The sequence below is a fragment of the Aotus nancymaae genome, unplaced genomic scaffold, assembly GCF_030222135.1.
Source record: "Aotus nancymaae isolate 86718 unplaced genomic scaffold, 86718_ANA_hifiasm-v0.15.2.pri h1tg000011l, whole genome shotgun sequence".
NCBI lineage: Eukaryota > Metazoa > Chordata > Mammalia > Primates > Aotidae > Aotus > Aotus nancymaae.
The window spans coordinates 56,309,754-56,333,726 of NW_026988422.1; the positions used below are offsets into that span (position 1 = coordinate 56,309,754).

At 44.4% G+C, this 23,973-nt stretch overlaps 1 protein-coding gene across 4 annotated transcripts in view; it reads right to left on the reverse strand.

The window, feature by feature from the left end:
* Positions 1-23,973, reverse strand: part of DPF3 (double PHD fingers 3) — a 291,911-nt gene that overhangs the window by 44,366 nt on the left and 223,572 nt on the right. Inside the window, exons 9-10 of one of the 4 annotated variants that reach the window (XR_001105012.2) lie at positions 20,385-21,759; positions 12,037-12,652 (exon numbers count right to left, since the gene is read on the reverse strand). The exons of 2 other annotated variants lie outside the window; for them this stretch is intronic. The gene's annotated coding sequence lies outside the window, so the exon portion shown is untranslated. Of the gene's footprint in view, positions 1-12,036; positions 12,653-20,384; positions 21,760-23,973 lie in introns of those variants that run through there. One more of the 4 variants, XR_001105013.2, reaches the window with a different exon arrangement.

The following is a 23,973-nucleotide window of genomic DNA, read 5'->3' on the forward strand; positions in this document are numbered from 1 at the left end:
TCAGTGTGTGCGGGTGAGAGGTATGCAAAATGCCGTCTCCCCTCCACGGACCCCGGGAACAGTGCTGAAACTTCCACCACTGATGTTGGTCCAGTGTCTTAAAAACCACACTTCCAAAAGCCCCCAGTTAAAATGCAAACAGCTTTCTTAAAGAGGATAGCACTATTGCGGTTCCTCACTTGATCAACTCAGACGCTGTCAGAACCAGAGTGAATCTTGGAGACCACCAAGTCCAACCCCTTCTTGAGACGCAGGAGGAAACCAAGCCCCTGAGAGGTGAAGTGACTGGCTCAGTGTCACAGGGACAGGTGGCAGCAGAGCTGGAACTGCAGCCAGGTCTCCTAAGTCTTTCTGCAGCATGGCCCTGGCCCCTGAGGGAGGTGGCCCAGGATGAGGCGGGCAGGGGGTCTGGAATCTTGGCATCGTGCTCCGGGGCTGCTCCTTCTTCCTGTTCAACCACCACAGCAAACAAGAGCCCCTGGGGCCTCAGCCAGCGACTGACCCCTCCCTGACCCTGCCTTCCGGAAGGATGAATGCACATCAGAAGCCAGAGCCAAAATATTCCTGGGCCCTGTCTGCTCTGCACCCAGCTCTCTTTTTCCCAGCCTCTTGGGAGGGAGAAGTCTCCAAAAGAGACAGCTCCAAAGACTTTAACAGAAAGGGAGCCTCTCTAGGAAGCACTCCTGTGTTTGGGCAATGGAGGTAAGGCAGGAAGACAGGGGGATGGAAGAAGAAGGTAATTTTTTAAATGTCATATTCTCACCAAAATGGCATCTGGGAACTTTCAAGACCATCTGACTAATACCAGGTTGTATTAGTTATTTACAAAGCTGGCGACGGAATCTCCTTTAAAGCGGTACAACCAAATGATGTCTGTGGGCTTAACATGGGGTAACAAGAGGCAAAGAAGTCTGGGGAGAGGAAAAGTGTCCTGCCTGGGGCTGGGAGAGGGTTTTTTGCTTCCCTCCTGACAGTCTCACAGCCAGCCACGTGCTAGGGTCCCATAAAGCTGCCCAGTGTGGGGTAGACTGGCCAGAGCAGCTGGCTCTTTGCAACCACCCAGCTTGCCCTTGCTGGGAAGCTCAGGCTCATTTGCACACTGGCATAACCCCACATCACTGACCAGCCAATGGGCAACAAGACTCACAGCCAGGACTGGTTCTCCCTGGGGCTGGCCAGACTCTGTTACTAGACATGTGCATTTTCCTGATCCTGAGCAAGTTAAACTTTCTCGACCTCAGCTCTCCAGCTATAAAATGGGAACATCCCCTGTGACTGGGGACAATCACAGGATTGTCACATAAGGGGCAATGAGGTTAGAGAACCTGGGGTAATATGGAATGGACACTCAGTGAGCCTGGTTCCCTTTCTCTCAGAATAAAAGCCAGCACCACCTGCTCCAAAGGTAAAGCCCACAGGGAAAGTCTTTCCCAGTGAGCCCTAAACAAGGCAGAGGGGCCTTCCCCGCAAAGCTTCCCAGGCTTAGAGAGCGGGGTGGTCCCCATGACTCATTGGTGGTGGAGGGCTGACTCATTTGGCCAACTGTCCTTAATTTCCCTCTTTGCATTTTGGGAGTCCTGGAGCACTCTTTCCCCAAATGAGGCTTGCAGCCAGAATGAGCTGTGATTAGCACTGCAGAGACCAGAGGGATGGTGGAGGGGGAGTGGTGGGGGAAGCTGCAGAGAGTTTTCTGAAATTAAGGCAGGAGAAGCATGGAGGCAAAGTCTCTCTCCCTGGGCCATTTAGCAGGCAGAGACTTCCTTTAGAGCCAACCTTCTCAACCTCTGCTAGGCAAAATCAACTCAGAGGACTGCCTGCAATAGCCCTAACATGACCCTCAGAGGCAAACCTGGGGCTTTTATTGCAGAGTACGCCATGAAATTTCAAACGAGTATGTAGGTAACATAGATGGGTACATAAAACAGAACACTGCCCCATTGCACTGAATGCACAATTAACAGTGCGCCCCAGAATGCAGGCTGTACCAGATCTACATAAACATTACAACCTGAAGGCAGATGAACAAAAGAAGGAGTCTGCAAGGGTTGGGTGAGACCGCGCTGTACAAGGCTCAGGTGCTGTATACATGATGCAGGGGTGGGCAGAGTAGGGAAGAGAGGTCAGCGTGGACGCTCACTTCCAATTGTTTTTCCTTTCCTCAGGAGGAGAATGGATATTCTTCTGTTGTGGGTTTCAATTCCATGCTGTCAAATAACCTTTTTAGTCCAGTGCTCTGCCACTTCCAGCCAGGCCTAAGCAAGACAATTGTCACTGAACATTATTGGGAGTAACACGCAGTGGCACAGGCACTAACGCGAACATCAGAAGGAAGACCTGGAGTCCCGGCTGGCCCTACCACTTCTGCATAGCTTTGGCCCGAGTCACTTAACCCTTCCGAGGGTTGGTCTACTCATCCGCTAAGTGGGACAATAACTTCTGACAAGGCTGCTAGGAAGATTACATTGAGAGCGTACTGGTGATTATTCAGCATGTCAGGGAGGGCCGGCCATGCCGGGCACTGTGGAGTAGATGGCTTAGATTCCCTGACTCGCCACGTACACTCCTCACACGTGGCTGCACCTCTTTCGGCCTCAGGGGCCAGGAGGAGCCCACCGACAAGGTGAAGTGAAGAGAGAAGAGAACTCGTGATGGAAATGGAAGCCAGGACTCAGGGCTTGCAAGCCAGCCCTTCTCAGGTCCTCCAAGACATCAATCAGCTGAGGGTCAGACCCCGAGAAGCATCACAGCCAACATCTCAGCCCGGTTTCCTCTCTTTTCCTCGCACCGCATTCAGTGACCTATCAGTCTAGATAGAGGGTGCTTTTTCAAATAAACCCTTTTTCAATTTGACTAAGAAAACAATCATAGATTTTGATCCCAAAATTAAATTGGCCTCTCAGAAACAAAGCTTTCTGGAGCCAGCCAGCCTCTCAGGATACCCCACACTCCTCCCAAATGTATTACCACCCAGCAGGTAGAATCGTTGCAGTTTCTCTGGTTTCAAAATAATAACTCATGGGAAATGCCCATGGAATTGACACTTAGCACTTTGAACTTTTTTTTTTGAGACGAAGTTTCTGTCTTGTTGCCCAGGCTGGAGCACAATGGCTCACCGCAACCTCTGCCTCCTGGGTTCAAGCGATTCTCCTGCTTCAGCCTCCCAAGTAGCTGGGATTACAGGCGCCCACCACCATGCCCAGCTAATTTTTGTATTTTTAGAAGATAATTTTTGTATTTTTAGTAGAGACAGGGTTTCACCATGTTGGTCAGGCTGGTCTCAAACTCCTGACCTCAGGTGATCCACCCGCCTCGGCCTCCCAAAGTGCTGGGATTACAGGCATGAGCCACTGCACCCAGTCACGCTTTGAACATTTTATCAGTTGGGTAAGTATCACCCAGACGACGGGAGAAACTGGGGTTCTGTTATGACATCTACATCTAGAAGAGGTGCTGATCACTTCTTTTCCCCACAAGGTCTAGTATCCTACAATCACAACAGGATCAGAGGCAACCTGGTTGCGGGAAGGTTGACATGCCCAGTTCAGCTGTCCTCACACAATCATCCCATACATCACATGCATCCTGCTCAAGAGCTCATGGCCGGCCTCCTCCTTCTTACTGTGCCCTAATGCTCTTGTGAATCAAGCCCCTCCAACAATGTGGATATTAGTAACATGCGTGTGACTGCCCCCGACAGCCTGAGATCTTCCTTCCACTCCATTCAGGCTCATCTCTGCTCTGGCTCCAAGCCTCCTGAGCCCACTCACACCAGAGCTTTTGCTCAGGTACTTCCCACTCTTACTTTCAGGGGTCTGCCTTCTCTTTGTCTACCCCAACTCTGTACCTCTTTCTATCCTTCCCCTGCTACCCCAACGTGTACTGGTAACTCCCTTTCCTGAGCCTACCTGGCACTCACACTTTGCACCAAGTTGGCACTTAATTATAAACGGTCTTGTCTTGAATGATATGTTAACCACCTGTTTCTCCTCCTCCAGAACAGAAAAGGTATCTTACACAGTGGAGAAGTTATCTCACACAGTGGAGAAGGTTTTAGAGGCATAAAAATCCTTGACTGGAAAAATCAGACTTTACCAGCAATCACTACTGCCTTTGTCAACTCAACTTCCCTGAGCCTCAGTTTCCATCTCTGTAAAACAGGAATAGTAATCTTAATCTCAAAGGGCTGTTACATGGCTTTAACAAGCTAATATCTATAAAAAGCCTAGACTCAGTAACTAATGCATAGAAAGTAACCCCCCAAAATTTATTCTAGTTCCCCTTTGCTTCTCTTTTATGTCTTGCAGAACCTAGCACGTTACTGCAACACAAGACATTCGGTAAAGGTTTGATTCGTTGATCAGTAGTATAAAGCAAACCAGTAACTGGAGGGTCATTATACAAAGTAACAGCATGCGGTCAAAACACATTGATCTAGTTTTTCAATCATGGACAAAAGGTTGAGATCTATGGAGGGTAAAACAATCTGTTTTAACTAAAGAAGTTTTCAGGATTACAAACTGCCAGTCTCTCTGTGCCCATCACTCAGCCAAGCAGAAGTTTCAGCATAAATGTTCATGCTGGCAATTCATACCTCATTCTTTCCTATTCAACTTATCTCTGTCCTCAGACTCGGTTATATTTATGGTCCACAGAAAGTTCACTTCACGTGCTAAATGTGGTACAATCCTTGCTACTTTTTAAAATCAAACACGGAGCAAAATTTTTCCGAAGGAGTTCTTTTCATAAGTATTTAGAAAGAATGCTGATCACTTCTTTTCCGAAGTAGAATTCTTGTCATTTATCTATATATGTAACATACATAAACATAATTATATATATAATTAAATTTGTCTTCTAATAAGACCTTTCCTTCCCAGATTGGAGAGAACATAGTAGACAACCGTGAATATTAGTGAGGTCATTCAACAAAAATCATGCTGAGAATATCCATGTCCTATGAGCAGTTATGAAATCGATGCACCGAGGATGATGTCGGATGTGGTGGGTCCAATGAGATGAAAACTGGAGTGGAACTCAAATGGAGTTTCAGCAGAACCATTTTCACCTGGTGGCCTTTTGGCCTTACTGTCCTTACAGTCTTCGCACTTTCCTCGTTCACATACTTGGCATTTCTCTGGAGGAAAATGTCTCTTACCACTGCATTCACTTTTCAGCTGGTGTCTCATGCTACCAAAATAATGGAAGTCGACAAAAGCCTTCAGACGTTGCTTCAGCATGAATAGAAACACGCCTGGAGATGTAATTTTAGTTAGTGACTATAGTACATATCCGTGAAACTAACTTTCTCCACGTCTCCCCACTCCCTGGTGGTGAGTTAGGCACCAATCCTTCCAGGTCATCCAGCTATAATGCAAAACATTACAGGGCTAGATGGGGACCCCAAGAGGTCATCTAGCCCATGCCCTCAACTCTATGCAAGAGAAATGCTTGGCTGTCAGTGAGTTCCCATCCATCAGCCTTGACAGTCTAAAATTCTTGGTGTCAAAAAACTACTTGTCTATTTGTTTTAGGCACCAGGGTGTTTCTCCTGTGCTCCCCAGATACCAAATGTAACTGGTCGATGCCTTTATCTCAGTGATACACAGAATAACAGCTATTAAGTGGGCCCTGATTCTCTTCCCCAAGTTAAACAACCCCAAATCCACAAACCTTTCCTTAAAGGGCTTACTGTTCATCCTGTTAAACATATCGTTAACAAGCTTTTCTGTACTTTTTGGATTTTCCACAGTCTTTTTCAGCTAATTCAAATACAGTGGTGTCAAATATTAAATAGAGCTGGAGCATTGCTTCCCAGACTTCCACATCATTCCCCGTTTAACACAGCCTGCTTATCACGCTTTCTTAACAATAAACCACACGACACTCCTCCAGCTTGTGTTCTACCAGGACTTCCAGATCTGTCTCAGCTACAATTGTGCCTTGCCAGGTGATGGCTAATAACACAATCAGCATAATCCAGTCAAGCAGACTGATGCTAAACCATTGATGACCACTGGCATCACATCTCAAGAAAAGGTTTCCTAGTCTGGTGTAAAAAAGATCAGGTAACCAAAAGGTGTGTGCTGCTCACACCACGTTTAGTAAAATACAAAGCATAGCATTTTCTAGCTTTTACTCTGAAGACTCTTCCTCTTCCTGGTCTACGCCTGAAAACTAACTTCTGGGTGACTTCATATGTGATCACAGGGTAGAGCTTGAAGAAAATGAAGCTGATATTCAACATGCTTATCCAAAACACTGCCCCTTTTCAGGAAACTTGAAGATAACTGGGGAAACTTAGAAATAAACCCCACTCAAAGTTATCCTGAGGTCTGAAAGTCACTGATCCTCTCAGCACAATGGAGTATCCACTAAAGAGAATCTCTTCAATAAACTTAACTTGACCACTACCACCTATATAACTAGCTCATTGACCGCCCCTCAGGATACTTCTATGTGCAACTAGTAAGAAGGTTTCAATTCAGTAGTAGGTCTGGTATCAGTAATCTTCTCCACCATCCAAGGAAGAACATGTTTTTTTATTGGTTGTTCTGGGAGGTGAAGTAAGAAATTAGGGAAGTGTGATTCTGAATATGAAGAATCTGAGTACTTAGGAATAAATATATCTTAGCAGTATCCTCAACATCCCATAATTAACTACTTCAAGGAACCACAGCCATTAAAGAATCTGTGCTCACCACAGAGACCATCTTTTTAACTGCAACAAATCCACATCTCCCAAGTTGGGCCCCACTCTCAGTGTCCCCTATCATTTGTCTCATATAGGTGAAACTCTACCATCTATGTCCACTTAACTCATAAGACCCAAGTTGCTGGAGACGAATAATATCAGTCATCATGTCCATAACAGAGAGTCACTGTTACGCATGGCTGCATTATTCATAGACACTTCTGGTAAACATTGCACTACTGCAGTTTGGACTCTGTCCCAAAACTAGAAAAACTAGTAGAGAGCTTTCCAAATTCTTGTGGTGAGATTTTTCTGGCTGTGAAACACTTCTTGCATTTGAAACGGCTTACAGTACTGATCATGAAATGCATCAGCAGCCTTTCACCTGGTAATGTGAAATTATCTTTCCTTAGTCCTGAGGCTTAGAAAAGGCCCTATTACCACCACCACCTACCCCTCAACTAAGCAGTGCAATACTCCCTATTTTTAAATTAGGGATCAGCAAACTATGCCTTATGGGCCAAATCTGGCCAACTGCTTATTTTTGTAAATAAAGTTTTATTGGAACACAGCCACGCCCATTCCTGTACATATCCTCTACAGCCGTTTTCATGCTTCACCCCGGAGCTGAGTAGTTGTGACAGATGTCTGGCTTACAAAGCCTTAAATATTTACTATCTGGCATGTTACAGGAAAGAAGTTTGCTGATCGCCATTATAAATGATAAGGAAAATAAATTGCTTATTCAGAATAACCTCCTCTCCAACCCAACGAAAGAAAACAAAACCAGAAAACAACCCTGAGCCAAGCGAGTAGTGGTTGCACAATTAAAAGCAAGCTTAACTCTCTTACAAAGTATACTCTGAAATAAGATGCATATAAAATATAAAATACTATCTGATGGCACAGTAGGGTGACTACAGCCAGTGGTAGCTTAAAGGTATATTTTTAAATAATGTAAGAATATAATCAGATTGTTCATAACAAAAGGGAAAATGCTTGAGGGGCTGGATACCCCATTCTCCACGATGTGCTTATGTTCACACTGTTGTGCCTGAATCAAAACATCTCATGTACCCCATAAATATCTATACCTACTATGTACCCACAAAAAAAATTTTCATTTAAAAAATCTGTAAAATCTATATACAAAATACTTAAAAGATTAAATTAAAATTCTGGAAAGATTACTTTTTAATCAAAGGAATTTCTGAAATTGATGATTTAGGGATACAATAAAACTCAACTATGGTTCTAGTTACATGGAATGATTTGGGTTTCATAGAAAAGAAGGGTAAAAGGAATGTGATGTAATAGACAACTGGTCATCAATAAGAATAAAGTGAATTAGGGTCGGGCGCGGTGGCTCATGCCTGTAATCCCAGCACTTTGGGAGGCTGAGGCGGGTGGATCACCTGAAGTCAGGAGTTTGAGACCAGCCTAGCTAACATGGTGAAACCCTGTTTCTACTAAAATTACAAAAAATCAGCCAGGCGTGGTGGCATGCACCTGTAATCCCAGCTACTCGGAAAGCTGAGGCAGGAGAATCGCTTGAACCCAGGAGGTGGAGGTTGCAGTGAGCCGAGATCATGCCATTGCACTCCAGCTTGGGCAACAAGAGCAAAACTCCATCTCAAAGAAAAAAATAAGAAGAAAGTGAACTTTTAAAAAATCTAAACTGTACAACTCTATCCAGACTTTTAAAGAGAAGGTCTTCCATGTACATGCAGAGGAAAAGAAAATGGAAGGAGGATGTTTTCTGGTAGAGCCATATCCTGAATCACCCCTAACATGTGCTGAGTAATGACCTAGCTTCATCCAGAGACCAACCCAGGGACCCATCCCCACCACATAACAACCCTAAGTCAGGACACCACTACAAGCATCCACAGATTAAGACAAGAATCCTCTGTTAGGAGAATCCGCACAAGGCATTCCAACCTCAACTTTCACCTTACCCAGACCGGCAGCCCTTGGGAAAAGCTGCCCCAAAGCCATCCAAGTGTGCCTGGTAGGCACATGGTCATGTTCACTTAGGGAACTCAAAGCTGATCTTCAGTTTTCATTTTTCATTTACTACCAACACCGAAAAATGGGGAGATCTCATTAAAACGTTTGAATTGTGACCTCTCTCGAAAAAGCAGAAGACCTGGGAACCCCGGGCCCACCCCCTGCAGGCTGCATCCCTTGAGCTGAGTCACGGCTGCCCCATTAGAAGCATAGGTGCTTCCTGGCTGGAGACACTCCCTACCACTCCTGTTGTCTCCCTGCGACCTGAGGCTGAGCCTCAAGGGCTGTTCCACATCTCCCTGGCACTGTCATTTTTGTCACACCTGCCCTGTCTCACTCACCAAAGATACCTGCTTGGTCAGCAACTGATTTTCAACCCCAGAGCTAACCATCTACGGTAACTAAATGTTTCCAAGTGGATGAGGAACATGATTTCTTTCTCTCTTTTTCATTCTCTGGCCCATGTGTATACTTATGCCCTCCCTCTTGATCAGTGACCATCTACAGACAGAAAGCATTATTGGCCAACAACCAATTATCAGACACTCGAAAAACCCAGTCCCCATCCTCATGACCCTCATTCTGGACATTTGGTGATTCTGGATCTCCTCTATTCTTAATTATTTACATTGATAGAACGACTTCATGCCAGACTTCTCAGCCCTATAAGCAGCCCAAAGACAGTATCTGCAAAGAAAGCCTAAGTCACGAGGAAAGACACACTCTAGGTAGAAAGCACTTGCCCGTCAGAATCAGATCTTTTCTAGGAGTAAATTAAAGGGTGCAATCAATTCCCATGGAAGAAGATGTTTAATCCCTTAGGTGACTTCCGAATTGAGCCTAATGTCTCAAATTTTGAGTCACTATAGGAAGTGGGTGATGTGTAATAAATACGTGAAACTTCATTTCTACTCTGTGTTCATCAAAAGATAAATGGATAAACTAAATGTGGTTTATATATACAATGAAATACCATTTAGCCTTCAATAGTAAAGAAAGTTTCACACATCTATATAAATGATCCTTGAAGATATTACACTAAATGAAATAAGTCAGTGACAAAAGGACAAATGCTGTATTATTCCATTTACACAAGGTATTTAAAGGAGTCAGAGGGACAGAAAGTAGAATGGTGGGTGCCAGGAGCTGGGAAGGAGGGAATGGGGAGTATGTGTTTAAAGGGTACAGAGTTTCAGTTGGAGAAGATGAAAAAGTCCTAGAGATAGATGGTGGCGATGGTTGCACAAAAATGTAAACGTACCTAATGCCACAGAACTGTATCTTAAAAGTGGTTAGAAAGATAAATTTTATATAATGCATACTTCATCACGATAAAAGAGGGGGGGAAAACCTAAGGAGGGCACCATGTTGATATGAGCCTTTCTTTTTACTGCTAGGAAAACTTACAAAGTTCATAATGTGAGTCATAAGGTGATACTCAGTCTAACGAAAGATGGAAGTACACTAGCAACAGCATTACAATGTCATGTTCCTCTCCACTTGGCCCCACTGGGGGCCAGCAATACTCAAAGGTCAAGACCCGGCCTGACATGCTGCCCTGGTTCTGCCTGACCTGGAGGACCCATCAGATAAGAGGGTCCACCTTCACACACAAGGAAAGCCTACCCTGGGGGTTCCAGCTTACAGCTGCACCAACTGGCAGCTTGGGGGGCTACACCAACAGCTCCTTTCAGGCAATGAAAACCTTAACTTCCTACCTATGCTAAGCACACACTGCATCTTGCATTTTTGTGCAAAATTTCTGTTCTTGGCACAGGTGTGACAGCAACACTGGACAGGTATACTAAGTCTGCACACATAATCAGGCTTTCAATCCATCTATTTTGGCCATGGAGGGGATGAGGATGGTGATGGTGATGGGGATGGGGATGGGGATGGGGATGGGGATGGGGATGGGGATAGGGGAGTGGGTGACAGCAACCCTGGGCTCAGAGAACGAATGCTGGCACCAACCCTGGGCATTATTCGTTTTCCAGGCCAGCATCTGTCAGCCAAGCCAGTGGCAACTGCACTTCTAGACTGTGCTTGTAAATAAAACAACAAGGTTCAACAAATCTTGGCATGCAAGTGAGAAGAATCATCTCAGGAGTCCCTGCCACATGACGGCGTGAAAGTGAACTCATGCAGGATGAGCTTGGGTGGTCAAGCAAATTTTACAGAGATGCTATAGGAGCATTGGAAACAGACTTTTATTTAACAGAAACTTACACACACTTGGTACAAACCCTACATTATGCAAACCTTTATCACAATTCTACACAGGTTGTCACTTGTGGGAGTTGGTTGGAAAGCAGATTATTATGATCATTATTAGCATTTTGACAAGGGACATTTACTACCAGAAAACGTCAGAGAAAAGGGCTACAAAATGATATAGACACTCTCGGTGATCCCCTCCACCACCAGGACTGGCTTTGAACGGGAAACCTGAAAGGACTGGCAGGAAGTCCGTGCCCACCCACCCTCCCCTGTCAGAGGCAAGAGATTCTCCGGCTCGGAACCATTTCAGTAACACTGTGACTCAAGGACCTCTGCTTGTGTGTTAGATTATGACTCTGCTTACAAGGGAGGGAAACCCAACAGCATGGCTGCGTGAAGGTCCAGCACAGCAGGGAACCTGCGGGTAGAACCCAGTGGCTCAGCCAGTCAGCCCTGCACCTTTGCTGGGCCCAGACACAACACTGAGATACATCCCATCGGCCAAAATGCCCACTTCCGCCCGCTCGACCAGAAAGGGCCGTGTTAGAATACTCGCCTTCTTCCGCGGCCCCCACCAGCAACTGACTTTGAGGTTCCCGTCCTTCAGGCTGGCTTTCCCAGCCCTTGGGACAGCTCTGGAAGCTCAGGTCCCAGAAGCCAGCTCAGCAGAAGGTCCTCTTTGCTCATCTCTTCTAGGAGTTGTTAGGTGACTGAACTAATATCATCTCAGCTGATGCTTTTATTTTTGCTATTTTTTTTTCACTGCATTATTTTAAACAAAGCTCTCTGTGTTCGAATCTATTGAACTTGAGGGGATATATTCCATCACTAGATGGAATTTCTTTCTGAGCTAGACCTCATCAGACATGATAACCAGGAGGCAGGCTGCTTCTGACATTCGGATAAAAGGGGCTTGCCTGGGGTGTGGGGGCAGTGAGGGTGGGGGAAACTGCTGATTTGTGGCTATGTTGTTTCAGTCAAGTCTTAACACACAATCATTTAACATCACCAACATTTTCAATAGGCTTTTGAAGGAAGGAGGAAAAAAAACTGATCACTCCTCACTTACCACATCCAACTCGCAGAAATAAAAATACCTAAAGCACATACATGAATGGCTTTTTAAAAAGCCTGAGAGAGCAGAGTTGATCTTTATTTTCTTATTAAAAATGTGGGGTATTTTTCTTTAGAGTTAATATGCAGTCTTTTATTTTTACATTAAGTACTCTTACGATTTCATGTCTTCACAAAATTGTGTTTAACTTTTGAAGTAGGAGGTACTTTAAACAAAAATACTGTGCAATGCCAGCACTTTTTCCTTTTAAATATTGAAATAAATAAAATAGTTAACTCTTTTTTCCGTCAGTTTGTTTGTGTTCAGTTATTTCTATTGTAGAGCAATTCCAGGCTGACCTGGGTACTTTCTCACAGACAATCAAAGAAAATGTAATGAAGAATTTTAAAAAGAAAAAAAAATCTTCTTATTGCACAAACGGAGGCCATTCCCGAGGCATCTGTGGGCTGAGCTGAGTTGCGCCGCAGGATTTTCCACTTCCGTGTTGGCTCCTGTGTTTTCTGAAACACATGCACAGGAGGGGGCTGGGCAAGGGAAGAGGAAGAAGAGGAGGAGGAGGTGGAGGAGGAGGAGGTGCCAATCATCCTGGCTTCTTTTCACCTTCTTCAGAAATGGCTTGCTTGAAGGATGCCGGAGTCCCCAGGTCATAGTGTTGACTGCAGAGGGAAAGGCAATGAAAGATAAAACAAAAAACAACAGCATGGAACAACTACCTAAAAAAGAAAGATTAAAATTAAGGGGGTGACAGAAATGAAATGAATTTTTAAAAAAAGAAAGAAAGAAAGAAAGAAAACCACCAACTAATCGCCAAGCTAATAAGGCTAGGCCAGGTGCAACAAAAATCAGGCTAGCGTGTCCAGCGCCTTGAACGTCAGCAGCACGAGATCAGCCAGGATAGGGCAGGTCAGTTGCCACTGAACCAGAGGCAGAGAGAACACAGCTGGATTTTCGATTCCCAGGTGGTGTAGCAGGCAGAACTGGGTGTTAGCAAAAAAAAAAAAGCGCTTCCACTTGGAACCAAACAAACTGAATCTTTCCACAGTTAAAACATCCCAGAAAGGACCTTTATGATGTCATCTCTCTCCCTGTGATCCAAGTAGAAATGAGTAGCTCTATAAGATAGAACCAATTCGGCCACAGAAAACCCCATCAGATGCCCCACTTGGCCTAAGCCCAAAAGGACACTGCTTCCTTCACAAACACACACACTCACCTCCAACCCTGTCCCAAGTGATTCAGGTGTGTCGGAATTACTCGAAGAGAGACCCCAACCAAGAGATCTGTTCCAGTCCTCCACTAACCCAGTGATCCCTTTGTCAGCCTTAGAACCTGGTGGTGCTGGTTCACACCAGGTGGGCCCTTTAGCCTGGACAGCCAAGCATAGCTTTTGCTTCCAGCCAAAATGAAATCTGCCATTTTGCTCTTTGGAACAAAGCAGTGGACATAACGGAGTAAGCAATAAAACCAAGTACTCTCACATTTCACCCCAGAAGCAGTTTCTGAAGGCAGAGATGGGTGTCCCAACAGTGCCCAGGTCACATTAAGCTGAGTGATGAGGGAGGGAAGAGAGGGAGGATGGACCTAAATGGAAAATGGCCAAGCCAGCAGGGAAGAAAGCTCAAAAGCAAATGAGCAGCTCAGCCTCTTCCAAGCTGAACGCCCCCTCCCCTGCCCCATCTCTCCTGGTACCCAAGGCGTCATTCACTGGCCAGGTGCACAAGCCTGGATTAGATGCTCTTCCAAAGCTGAGACTCCATCCATCCAGCTTTCCTCCTTGACCAAGTCCTCCCTCCACACCTGCTCCTGTTCCTTGCCTCTACCCCATCCCACCCCACTGTCTCCCTTTCTGATCCACCTTGCTGGTGAGCGCCCCCTTCCCTCATGGTCTTTGTTGTCACCACCTGTCTCTAACCCCTTCCCTTGAGTGATCAAACCCAAGTGACATTCCCTGGGACCTCCTACAGAATGCCTGCCAATTGCTCTCTCCTTGAGCACCTGTCAAAATTTCACTCCTTGCCAGGAGTCTTTCTGTCCCTCTCGCAATACCCTGACCCTCTGATCAGATGTTACCTGCCACTCTGCAATGAGTCTGTCTCATAAGCATACCACATGCCCTTTAAGTTTCCTCAGATTTCCACCCCTGAACCCCCAATACACACAAACTTATTTTTCTTTTGCCCCATTTAAGCCACCTAGAAAATCATGGGTGAGTTCCCAACTTTGCACTCCTAACATCCATTTTCTCTTTTGTTTCCTCCGGCTAGGTCAACTGCAGGCCATAAAAATGGAAAAATGTGCAGCTATGTTCTTAGACTCCTGCTCTCAATCCCCTGCAAAAAGGTAGAGTTTTCTACCCCTCCACACGTGGTCAACCCCTCCCCACCCCTGTCCTGACATCCCCCATTTCTCGCCTTTATCCCTCACCACCACCTCAACATCTCCTAGCTCCCGCCTGCCCCATCTGACTTAACCAATGGATGCTGTGTCCAAAGACGACTTCTCCAATCTTTCTGTCAACAATATTTATTAAGCATCCACTATGTATAGAGTGAGATTTAGTAAGACTTCCACTAATTAGCTCAGAAACTACTCAGTTCTCGGTGTATTTCAACAAATAATTATGGCACACTGGTGTCAGGCACTGTCTGGGGGACATGAGTGAGATCACCTTTGCCCTCAAGGAACACGCCATCTGTTTGAGGACTGCAAACAAACATCGTGTGTTGTGATAAGCACAACAGCAGCAAAAACAAAATGCTATGGAATGGTACTTAGGCGAGTTTTCAAACGGTGATTTTTGCCATTTTACATGAGTCAGGTTGTGATTTCCCAGTTTTGCCTTTTGTTCAAATATTATCTCCATTCTCGCTGACAATAGACATTCTTGCCTACAGATTCAACAGCAACGGTCAGTCTGGAGCTCTTTGTTGATCTAGATGGCTTCCTCCAAGACAATTTCTTCTTGTCTACTTAGATTCTTGGCAAAAATAATCACAAACTACCCCATGACAGCTCTCACACGATTTTAACCATTTGTGAATTTCTAGTCTGATCCACTAGGTCACAAAATAAATCCAATGGTTGATAAATTCCTGGCCCCATGTCTAATTTTATCCCATCCTTCACAGTGCTCAACAGTCACATGAATACTGTTATTACTCAGTCCCTAGTTACCAAATGAACCAAAGTATATCTGAATGAAAATGTTATCATCCAAGGTCTGTAAACAGACTAGCCTGAAATCTCAGCTGCAAGGCCAAATGTCTGAGTCACCAGTAATGGGGTACATCAATCATATATCTCCTGATGTAATGCACTGAGAAGGATACAACGTCATTTCTACGGTATTCTAACCAAAATGCACAACTTCAGCGTAGTCATTAGAGAAACAACAAACAGGGCCGGGCGCGGTGGCTCACACCTGTAATCCCAGCACTCTGGGAGGTCGAGGCGGGCGGATCACGAGGTTAAGAGATCAAGACCATACTGACCAACATGGTGAAACCCCATCTCTACTAAAATACAAAAATTAGCTGGGTGTGGTGGTGCATGCCTGTAGACCCAGCTACTCGGGAAGCTGAGGCAGGAGAATTGCTTGAACCCGGGAAGCAGAGGTCGCAGTGAGCCGAGATTGCTCCACTGCACTCCACCCTGGTGCCTGGAGACAGAGCAAAACTCTGTCTCAAAAAAAAAAAAAAAAAGAAAAGAAAAACAATATACAAGCCAGAAGTGAATGGCTTTCTATGAAATACTAGCCAGTATCAAGGTTGTGAAAAGCAAGATTGTTGTACTAACTATTTCAAAGACTGGTAAGAGGACATGACAACCTATGATCCCGGATGGGATCCTGAACCAGAAAAAGGACGTTAGTGAGACAGTTGGCAGAATTTGAATACAGTCTGTCAGTTCTGGTATTGCATCGATGTTAATTTCCTGGTTGTGATCACTGTGCTGTGGTTATCTGAAGAATCTGGGTGAAGGACATATGAGAATTCTTGGTATAACCTTTGTAAGTTTTTTGTAAGTGTAAAATTATTTCAAAAGTAATTTTTTCAGAAAGTCTTAGTTACTGGTTGGGTGCCAGTGATGAGATACTTTGAAAACCTAATTTTCAATGTTTCTTAGTTAATAATTCAGTTCTGACAGGACTCTTCCATCATTCTCATTTATTTTGCAAATCAATTAAGCAGAATGGCTTTTCCTATATCGTTATTTTGAGTAGTCAGAAATCGCTTTTATTGAACACAACAATATTACATAATTCAAAGTTTTTGTTTTAGGAGCAATTGGGCTTGTGACCAAAACAGGGCCCAAAATGTTCACTCCCTGCCACCTTTACCCCCCACCACGGGCACCACCAAATGAGTGACCATTTAGGAAGCTCAACTTTAGTTCTCACAGAAAGTTCCTGAGGACTTAGCATTGCTGCTTCTCAGAAACATTCTTCTAATAGGTCATCGTTTCATTTGGGGTTTATGTTTTTTCGGTTTTATTTTTCTTTTTCTCTCTTTTTTTTTTTTTTTTTTTGCGACAGAGTCTCATTCTGTCACCCAGGCTGGGGTGCAGTTGCGTGATCTTGGCTCACTGCAACCTCCGCCTCCCAGGTTCAAGTGATTCTCCTGCCTCAGCCTCCTGAGTAGCTGGGATTACAGGTGCACGCCACCACACCCAGCTAATTTTTGTATTTTCAGTAGAGATGGGGTTTTACCATGTTGGTCAGGCTGATCTCAAACTCCTGACTTCGTGATCCACCCACCTCGGCCTCCCAAAGTGCTGGGATTACAGGCATGAGCCACTGTGCCCGGCTGCTTTTGTTTTTCTTTTACAGCATCAAATACCTCCTTTTCATCCAATAGGTTCTTGAATAAAAGACCTAAATGGACTTTAGTGATTTCACTCAAGAATTCTTCAAAAGATGATCTCCAGGGAAGTCCGTATAGACTGAGGAAAGCTTATCAGAAGATCCATACATCATTTGCTGAGTCTGGAACTTTAGACAAGTCATCAAACAGGATCAAAACTCAGTTTCCTTCATCAGTAAAATGGAAATAAATAACATCTACCCTACCTCACAGCACTAAGCATCATCATGACATAATATGACTTACATATTCTAATAGGGAAAGAAATGTCCATTTCCTCTCTAAGAAACTGAGGCAGAGATCCCTGTCAACAAATTCATACAGGGAGCTGAGTCCAGAGCCCAGAACTTTTTATCTCTACTCTAAGCTTCCACACACCAAATCAAAGACACCTCACTCAGAGAATACACAACACAAGTCACTTCTCCAAAGCCGAAGCAAAATCCCATGAGGAAAAATTCCTAACAGATGAGTCTGCTCCAACTTTAAGTACATGTTCAAGATCATATTCATCAGACGTAACAGGAGGCATAGTGTGATAAAGTTAATTAATTTTATTCCACCATGAAGCAAGAACCTCCAAACAGCCTTTAGTCTCTCCCCGAGTGATGATCTTGCATTCCCTCCAGTGCTGAATAAAGCCAGTCTCAGTCTGCAGCCCATTAGGTGCAGAGAGAGACGCAGAGTAAGCTGGAACCCTTAAAGGGATGCCATTGATGTGAAGATCAAATTTTTTTATTAAATTCTTCTCTCTAAAATACCAGTAGCAAATTGGATTACTGACTTTAAAGTACCTTTAAAAAATTAAATGCAGATTTCTAATTCCCAGGGTTATAGTGATTATAGTGTCTGATCTCTACATAGTCTCTCGGTAACAGAAATAAAGGATTCGATTGTTCTAGATCGGAAAAAAAAATCAGCTAAATGATAACAACTGTCACCTTTATATGTCAACAGCCCCCTCTCCAGGGGATTAAACTAGTGTAACAAATCTAGAAAGTTCTGTATCTTTGGTTCCCCTCTCTTTGGGCTAGGACTCAGAAAACTCACGGTGATACTTTACTGAGCTGAGGGCAAAGGAAGCTAGTCAGATCATTTTCATCTTGATGACTCTCATTTCTTTTGTATTTACATTTTGAGTAGTGACACTTATTTAACAAAAGCAAGAACAGAAAGGTGTGTTGACTGTTCACACAGCTCCTACAATTCCTGAGGTCACAAAAAAGGAGATCTCTTTGTACATTATCTAGAAATGACGATTAAGAAGGTAAGTTATCTACAATATTCCGCACAGAATCTGAATCGGAATTCTCTCTTACGGGATCTAATTGCTCACTCTTCAGTTGTTGAAATTTATTTTAATGACATTGCCTTTAAAAAGCTATAGTCATTACATTTTCTTCCATTGGAATTAAGATACGGCAAAGTATGTACACAAGCACACACGTATATATGTATTCCTTAATCACAGACTATGCGAGGGGCAGTGCAGGCAATGACAGAGTAGAGGTTCTACAATCAGGTCGCCAAAGACCAAAACCTGGCTCCTTCCTAGCTGTGCATTTCTTAACCTTATTACTAACCTCAGTTTCTGCAAACTGGGGATGAATATAAACACCTATCTCATGGGAGCAGTCATGAGGATTAAGTGAAATATTCCGAGGAAAGCACCCGGAACAATGCCTTACACATAAATGTTGATGATTGCTACCTAGAGAAAGGGAGACAAAGATGCAACATCCACCATTAAAGTGGCTGGAAACCCAGGACAGCCAGCTTCCTCCTCCCATACGATCTCTCTCAGAGTTTCTTTCCTTTGCCTTAAAACAATTCCCTCCAAAGCAATGCCCATTCCACTCTTGCAAACTTAACTCAACCTCTCTGGGTCAACTTTTCTCAACTGAAAAGTGAAAGATCTGAACTTGATCATCTTAGAAGTCCCTTCCAGTTTTTATTTAAGGATACAAATTCCAAGTCTGTTCAAAGACACTATAAGCAAGGTGAGACAAGACACTCTGGCAATGCTAAGAAACATTACTGTGCTTCTATTACCCCAAGTAAGAAAGGTGAGGACGTCTACTACCTCCAGTAAGAGAAAATGCAGATCAAAGATCAAGCTACACCGTTAAATATAAAATAGACAAGCAATATCCATTCTCAAACATTCTCCTGTGGGTTTGCCTTGTTAGTTCTAAACAGTTTCTCTGTGAGACTCCAAGCTAGACTCTGAAATTAGGTAGCCCTTTAGAATTTGCCTTAATTATGTGGATTTTTAGGGGAAAAAAAACACCTCAAGTGTAAAGGCAAATAGTCATTGAGAATTCTAGGACTATGAGCAACTACACAGAATTCAGATGAGAGTATGGATTGAACATATATTTATTTAACATAGAAGCTCACATTTTACCAATGAAAGCAAGTTAAAATCCCATGAATCCGACATCTGAGTCAAAGGTACAGAGTCAAGAGGTGGAAAATGTCAGCAAGTGTAGGTTGTATCCCCTTAGCAGAAACTCACTAGAGCAAATTCTATTGGCTGAGCATGCAGAGGATGACAACGTTGGAGGTTTCGCCATATTTCCTAGGAACAGGCCACATATAGATTACACAGAACATCCCAAAAGTGGGTGGGATTGTTACTTTCATTCTCTCAAAACTGAGAATAAATGTCCAGGCGATCACATATACATCTCACACATGAGAAAAGTGGAAGAAGTCCTTTCTGTCTCAGGCTACCAGGAAAGCACAAAGAGTTTATTTCTGGGTTTCTTTGCTTGTCCTTGTGTTTGGGTTAGTTTGTTATTTCAACAATCAGTCTAATTCACAAGGATTTGCAGGGGCTGGACCATAAAGCGAATCTTCCCAGACACACCGATAAGCAGCCTGTTAACCAGGCAGCTACTTGGGTCTCCCAGCCCATGTCAGATGGTTCTGCCTGTGTTTCTGGAACTGTGCACTCCTGGAGCCGGAGACCTGGCCAAACTTAAAGGGAGTTCAGAATCTTCCAAACAGCCAAGTTGAGTGTTGTGCCTAATCAGGGATCTTCTTTAATTTGGATTCATCCCCCTGGTTGTGAAATTGGAACCCAGAGTAAGAAATACCACCTAGACATGCAGTGCCACACCTCCTTATTCCTACCCAAATCCAGCAGCCAACTCCAATCTCAGTTCCCTGGACTCCACTTCCAGGTCTAGCTAAGGGAGGCAGGGTTAGCCAAGCACTTCCCCAGCCATTTTCTCTCATAGTTGAAGCCAGAAGCCTGCCATTCTCCACACTGAGCCCCTCCCATAGTCCAAGCAAGACTCAGTTCCCACACCTACGCCTGGGCACACGTGAGTTCCCATGCACACACAGGCCACAGAGGGCCAGGGGGAGACACTCCAGTAGCCACTCTTACACGCAGAAGTGGGTCCAAACCCAGGAAAACAAAAAAGCAAGCTGGGAGGAAAAGGAAAAAGAAAAAGAAAACTAAAAAATAGATATGATGGTTTTGCCCACATTGTAAGACAGGTTAGCCAAGACATACCTTTTGACTAGGACCTCGCAGCTGTCATTCTTGGGACTGTCAGTGAGGTGGGTAGCCTTCTCCATCGCCCCAGGGGTCTTGAGCAGTGTTGCTTTGGTTTATTTCAGGAAGTACTATTGGAAACATAAAACAAAGTGCCTGGCGGACACTATAAAAAAATATAGAAGAAATACGGTAGCCTTCATCATCCAACGGGTATTGGTATGTTTCTTAACGGGGGCAAGGGGAAGGGAAACACATGGTGAGGTCTCCTTCTTTCTTCCAGGAGCACAGTCTTGGCCTCGGGTGGTGGAGTCACTGCTGAGCCCGTGATGTTCTGCTTATGTTCCATCCCTGCATTTGGAAGTCGTTCTTTGCCAGGAGGAAAGTGAGGAAAAACCAGCAATAACAAAATAGCAGCTCTACTGACGGAGGAGGAGGAGCCCAGGAGGCGGCTGGTCAGGGCCCGGGTGTGGAGGGAGGCCAGGCATAGACGCCCCGACTTCTCTGGAACTACTGACATTTTCTCGCAAGCAGAGAGGAAGACGGGAAGGTCAGGGAGGAGAATGAGGGAGGGGTCTGCCGCAGGGAGCCACAAACTCTGTGGGGCACAGAAAGTGCGACCACCTCCCATTGAGGAAACTCTCCCCCCGGTGGCTTGCCTCTAAACAGGAAATTACTTCGATTTCTTTGATTTCCCTTCTCTCTCTCTTTCTCAAAAAAAAAGTCTGATTCTAATAATAGCTAGAATATATAAATAATAATGTTTTAACGTTATTGGTTCTTTGTTTCCAAACCCAAAGTTCCTCTTCTCTTCCTTTTGCCAATAAATATGAAAATTGAGGAAATCAACTCTGCTCCTGTCAAAAAGACCCCCTTCCCCTCAAAAAAGAGACAATCCACCTAACTTCCTATTTCTATGGAAAATAAATAGCACATCACGATGCCGTCTCTTGGAAGAACGTTCATTCTGCTCGTTTGCTTTGTTTCAGTAGTCTGTGCTTCTGTTGTACATACCCAAAACAGAGGGGTGGGGGAGGGACAGAGGGGCACATGGGAGGTGAGGGGGAAAAAAGCAAGGATAGAGGGAAAACCTAAAGTTGTCTTTCATTTAAAAAAAATATATCAGAACCAGCACAAAGACCAAAGTCAGAGGGGGATGGCTAATTGGCCAGAGAGTCTGTTCCGTGGGTTTAGCAACTGCCCTTTTTATCTGCTGTGGGCGAACCCCGGCCACTGCGGCGTCCTCGACAGGAGCGAGGCTCTTCCAAATCGTCCTCATCAAAGCCGTGGAAAGTTGACGTGTCACTTTCTGACGTGGAACCGAATAAGTCCTCCGTGGTGCGTGCTGCGGCCGCTGCCTCCTTCTCCTTCCTGCCTTCTCCTCCCAAATGAGCTGACATGTATGATGAATATATCAGCACATGGGTTAAGCAATAGACAGCATTATTAATATTCTCATTATGATATTACAATGTTATTCTTAATAGCAAGATATTAAACCATTTTCACACCAAAGGGATTAACCGGGTGCATCACCTGGTGACGGGGATTTGGGACAACGCGAACATTTCCAGGGAAGAGGCTTCCCCCACTCCCCGAAAAGGCATCGCCTCTACCACAGTACATATGTCCACAGCTTCAGACAGCAAAAGATCCACCCATGATCTTTCTTCTGCTGTGCGTACACACAGACGCTTGCATGCTCACTCGACCCTGCCCCAGACAATGATTCTCCTTGGTGGTTTCTAAGCCTGGCTGGCATTTCTTTGCTGTTTTCTGTTGGTGTTTCTTTGAACAATGATTGTCCTTCACTTTGACAGTCAGCTCTACAAAGGTATTACTGTCAGATAACCCATTCAAGGTGGTTAAGCCTCCATTCATTTTTATTTTTACCCACTTCTAATCCCATCCTTTCAGAACCCTTTCAATTCTCCCCTTACACCATGTAGTTCATTTGCACTGAAAGCAAAAGCAAGTTGGAAAGTCTGATAAGTGGCAGGTGATAAAAGAGTTTGCTTTCTTTAACCACTGGAGGAAATTGCTGTGAACTGTATCCACATACATGTGTGCATGTGCACACCACACGTACACACACACACTCCAGCCACCAACCAAGCCCGGGTATTGGTTACTCCAGAAAGTTCACTTGTCAAGTCTCACTCAGAGCACTAAGAAGGTGAGAAGTCGGAGTAGAAAAGTCCTAATAAAACAGAGCATCCTGAAATCTGTAAAACTCAGGTTTAAACTTTTTCGCATTCTAAATGAGCCCCAGGACTGCTCTTGGATAAGGGAAAGATACAACCCACATGGTGTCAATTTCAGGAATCTCATTTTCTCCCAGGAAACAGCTGTGGTGGGGTAGATGCGAGGGGGAAGGAAGCTCCTCCAAGCTCCATACTCTTCTCTGGAAGGACCGTAGGGAGGCCCCAGGGAAGTACTCACCCACCTCCCTTAACAAGCACATCTCATCTTATGGGCCAATGACACCTGTTTCTTCCCAAGGTATCAACTATTTCAGGAATATCTGAGTCAGACCTTGACTAAATGATCTGCCAAAACTAATCATCGGCAAATGCAATGAGAATATCTAGAAATGGCTGGTAGAAAATGGCTCCTAAGCCACACAGCAGGCAGAACCTTGCGGGGAAAGCTGAGAGAAGATTGTGGAAAGAGGCTTTGCATAGAAAAAACAAATACCCACTCCTGACATCCCATGGCTGGGATTCTAGCACCCCATCTTTTCTAAGAAAGGAAGGGGAGATATACATTATAGAAGTTTGCAAGAAGAATTCTCAGGCTGCCCCCTCAACCCATCGAAACCTACAGCAGTCCATAACATGTTGCTCAGAACATCACTCCAAGTGATCTTGCTTCTGGAAGTACAGATTTCATCTGATTGCTTGCTTTTAAAAAACACAGCATTGAATTTCATCTGGTTTTTTTTTGTAAGCATCTAAAAAAAACAGAGCCCGCTATCACAAGGGCCCTGTCTTCTAAGCTAGCATCAGTAGAGTAAAAAATTCAACATTAGGTACCATGTTTAGACAGTAAATGAATTGACAGAATTGCACAAATGGACCACCCTGTCAGGATCCTTGAGAGTTACACGTTAAGGGTTGTGTGCAGCAGAAACCACAGTCTTTTTAAATTGCTGATTTGCTACTCAAGCCAGTCTTAAGCCCTAACAGCCCTACCATCAAAATATAAAAGGGCTAAAGCTAAGGTTTGCAGACCCAGAGCAAGGAAAGAACTGAGTTGCTACAGTAAACCATGAGGGAGTCATCTCAGTCCTTCTCTGGGGACTGGGAGTGAAAAAGACACTGGATAGAAAGGTAAAAAGGAGAAATGACTCCTCACTGCTGGAACCAAGCATCCAATCAAACTGTTTCACCTACTCATATCAGGAGCTGATGAGACTAAAACTGAGGTTGAAATTCCTTCCTCCCTGCCTTGCACTGTGGCCTGGCGGTGACATAATACAATATTGAAAAATAGAGAGTACCAACCAACCATGGCCAGCCAAAAATAATGGTTTGGTTAGAACTAAAAAACAGAACAACAGCTTGAACGTAACCTGAAGCCCTGAATTCATTTTAAGAGTGAAGGA